Raw genomic sequence first — 4,274 nt, 5'->3', positions numbered from 1 at the left:
AGAGGCCTTCCCCAGCCCACCATCTCAGGGAATAAAGGGCATTTTGTTTCCCTTTATTCATTTTATTTGACTTTATTTCCCACTTTATAATATACGTGTATGTGATGTCTCCTCCAATAGGATCAAAGTGGCCCAAGGGAAGGCAGTTTTTCTTTTTAGCTTATTGCAATATCCTTGGTTCCTATTAGAAGCATAGCGAACTTTCAGAATGGTCTGTCGACTAAGTGAAAAAACAGCTGGAAGAGGTGCTTAGTATTACCATCCTCATCTTACAGATGAGGTAAAATAATGTCATACAACTAATAGATAGTAGAGTCAGGATTGAACCTCCGCACTCAGACACAACATCCCTCTCTCCAACTAGAGTGTACTCTGTTTGCAAGTGATTTCCATGTTGGATGCAAATGGCCCTCAAATGTCAGATCTAAAAGTTGAAATTGCTAAACATATACATTTCAAAGACCGACAATTGTGTTCTGTTATGTTCGTGCTTCAAATAAGTAAAATGTCCTGTCATTGATGATGAAGAAATTAAATGATCAGCATATATCAGTTCCATGCCATCATTCATGTGAAAGCAGAAAATTCAAAAATACTTTATCCCATTGTTCAAAGAGCAAATGAAAAAATGCTCGGAAAATACCGGAATTTTGAGAAATATCTTCTGTATGATGAAAAATCATTTGGGCCATGAAATATTAATGGAAATTCATAAAGAAACAAAATGATGGCTGTTATCTTTGCCATTCAAACTCAGTCTCGCCTGTGATACCTGTCTACTGAAATGAGAAGGCACCCTTCTAGAAATCTTACAAATCACAAAAGGAAGGTTGGGGTGACCAAAATTTTAGGACATCAACCTTGGATATATCCGTTGGAGACAAGAAAGCATTGTGTCATAATTCGTAGTACATGTATGCATTATTCCTTCAACATAAAATAAGAAAAATAAGAGTTCACTTATAATTACATATCATTCCGTATTTCTTTCTTTGGTTTCATAAATGCCATTGTTTAAACAAGGTGACAATGGGACTAGTTTACAGTGGCAAATAGTAGTAAATAAACGGACTATTTATACGGTAGGTGTGAAAAATGTAACGATATAGCATAATGTTCCTTTCTGTCTTTTGACACAGCAATTTATGGTAACTCTTTTTAGAAAAATTCTTATTGGATTTTAAAATTTTGTTGGCTATATTATTACTTTTTATCATACACAACCAGAAGACATTTTTCAAAGGCGATTGCAGAAACAGCAGAATAAGCCACACAGATATTTACCTCATTAAAAAAAAAAAAACAAAAAAAAACAAAAAAAAAAAAAAAAAAAACACCCTGGCTTGTTTCATTGTCTCCCAAAATAGTAAAATACTTTTATTTTTTTTCTGTCATACCTCTTCTTTGAACTGCTCGCCATGTTAGAACTTCTTTTGTGTGTGTGTGTGTGTGTGTGTGTGTGTGGTGTGTGTAGTGGCTAATCAGCACTCAACCAGACTTATCATTTACTTAGACATATCCAGTTCTCCTCTTCCCAAGGCCACATTAGATTGCCTCCCGGCATCAGTCCAATGTAATGACATTGCACTAAATATCCTCTCAACAAAGCGTTTGAGCATGGATTTTACTTCCACCTACAGTAGGTTTTAGATTGTAGAAACTGATTTCCAGGTTTCCAGAAGTGTGCATTTCCTTTCTATACATAAGGCTTGCTTTGTCAGTCAATTGGGTCCTTTGTATCAATGATTCCTCCTATAGGCTGTTCATGGCTAAAGTGTCCATAATTCTTAAACACTCTGAAGCACACTGGATGTCATCGTATGTTACATCACTCTTTCTCAGGAAAAAGGTTTTTAAAGATCAAGGGTAATTTGAACTTGCATTGTTGAAGTTGGATTTCCTATACGTTAAATTATTAGCAAAGAAGTTGAGAAAGTCCTGTTTGACATGGAAGCCTTTTGCTAGTGACCCTTTTTTCTCTTGATTTCTCAAGCAGTCTTTTTGCCAAAAGAACAAGTGCCTCTTTTTTTTTATTTTTTGCCATGTCAGTTTTCATTACAACCTACACATAGCATGGAACAATTCAGAGGCAGTCAGTTGATAGGTTCTTAAGCTCTTTATGGCCTCTTCAAGGACCTTCACACAGTTTTGGAGAAACGGCATATACATTTCTGCTTTACTGTATCTCTCGTCTCCACTTTACTGTAATCCTTTTCTTTATTCCTATCTTCAGCGTATTTCCAAATAAGAGAATGGCATTCTTCTTGTCTCACACTTTGAAAATATGATTTTATGGGCAGCTGGACATCTTAACATCGTTTCTATGGTTGGCAGCAATGACAGACATCTTATAGTCCCATGTCTCTGTCAAACCTCATTACTTACTTCTGCATGTTCGAGGAAATTAAAAAGTGGCAACAAACCTTCACTATATAGGTCTCAAAATCACAGGTAAGCAAATCACACTTTTCTTCTCATCAGTATTGAGTGCATGGTGTGCAGCATTTACCTCCCTAATCCAGTCTTACGTGTTCTTCCATCTGTCACTAAAATAACACAATAATTTATCTGTCTGTCTTTTTTTTTTTTTTTGGTTATGCTACCAAGGGTGCATGTTATTTTGTAAATAATTTGTACATTTGTTCTTCAACAACAACAGCAAAACAGTGCCTTTTAAAAGTAAATTATGATTGATTAAGAAATCCAAAAGACCACTCCTTCCATCCATATTCTTTCTCTGGGAAAATAAACACTGTTTCATATTGCAAAGCCATTTTCTGAACCATTTGTTCAAGAGTGGCTTGTTTCCATCAAAATCTACAATTGGCATGACGTCTGTGAATATGTAGTTCACGGGCATTTTTCATATTTCTCTTGCTATTGTTCCCATGAACATGACTCTTTCTTCCTCCTAATCTCTTGCCCCACATTACCCTCACTAATCCAATCAAGTCATTTTAACTTTTGTTATGAAAACTTCAAACACATAAAAGCAGAAAGCATGTTAGAATGCACTCCATGTACCCATTAATTTCAAGAGCCATCAACTTCAACAATCATTAACTTTCTTCAATCCTTGTTTCATCTATCCTGCATCATACTTTTAATTTTTCTTTTCAGAGTACAGAGAAGCCAAGTATAGACATCAAATCTTTTCATCCGGAAATAGACTTTAATAGGTAAGAGCTGTTTTAACATAAGCAGGATACAATATCATACCCTAGAAAAGACTAAGACTGACCAAACATCATCTACTCTCCAGTACCTTTTCCATTTTCCCAATTGTCTCATGAAAGATTTTCCAGTTCATGTGACCCCATTAAGATCCGAAAAGTTCCACACATTGCATGTAATTTTCAGTGTCTCTTAGAGTCTTTGGATAGATTCCACTTTCTCCTCATTGTTTCTGGGCCATTTCTTTGTTCAAGAAAGTATAACCCGCTCATGTCTTGCCAGGACTGGGGAAACAAACGGGTCCCGGTTTACAAGTCTGGTTGTAAGATAAAGGCAGTCATGGTTCTCTTGATCCTTGAGCCACAGGGTTAGCCTGGGCAGCTTTTGGGTGACTTTCTTCTTATTTTTTCCATTTTCAAAATTTAATATGCTTCATGAATAAACTTTTATAACGAAAAAATGGGCAAGTAAACAGAAACAAAGACTCTTATGCCCTGGCTTTAATTGTCACTGTGGAAGGGGTACATGCTCCACATTCTGTTCATAGCAATTAGAGGCCATCTCTCCCCAACGGTATTTGACCCCAAAACATACACACCAGTCTAGGGAACTCGAGCAGTGGGTTACTTTCTCTCCTTACCACTAGTGCACCAGGAGAGTGGTCGATCCGGCAGGATCCCTTGGAAAGGTTGTTCTCCCCTACCCAAGGGTAAAGGTTCCTAGATGGGTTGTCCCTTTGCCCACTTCTGGGAGAAAAAGTCCTGCCTAACCCTCATCCCCTTTATAAATAAGGGGTGAGGCCCGCTTTGAAATAGAGGCCCCTTTGAAACACTCCATTCAGATCTTACTAGGTCCCCCAGGGAATAGCAGTAAAATTTTGAACCTAGGGTATCAGCTATCACCTTCATCTGTGAGGATCACCCCCACCCCCTGCCTCCCCTTTTGCTTTATATTCAAGAGAGGAGCAGTCCCACCTTGATGCTTCTCATCTAAGTTATATCAGTACAGGTGACAGAGGTCAGGGGTGGTGGGGGTGAGGTTTTCACCCTCTGCTGCTTTCAGGGTTGGGTACTTTCCAGAAGCAAAGCTGTATAATGGGG

This window comes from Rhinopithecus bieti, unplaced genomic scaffold (assembly GCF_001698545.2).
Source record: "Rhinopithecus bieti isolate Rb0 unplaced genomic scaffold, ASM169854v2 scaffold_41763, whole genome shotgun sequence".
Taxonomy (NCBI): Eukaryota; Metazoa; Chordata; class Mammalia; order Primates; family Cercopithecidae; genus Rhinopithecus; species Rhinopithecus bieti.
The sequence above is the reverse complement of the archived record's forward strand: the minus strand, read 5'-3'. Positions refer to the sequence as shown.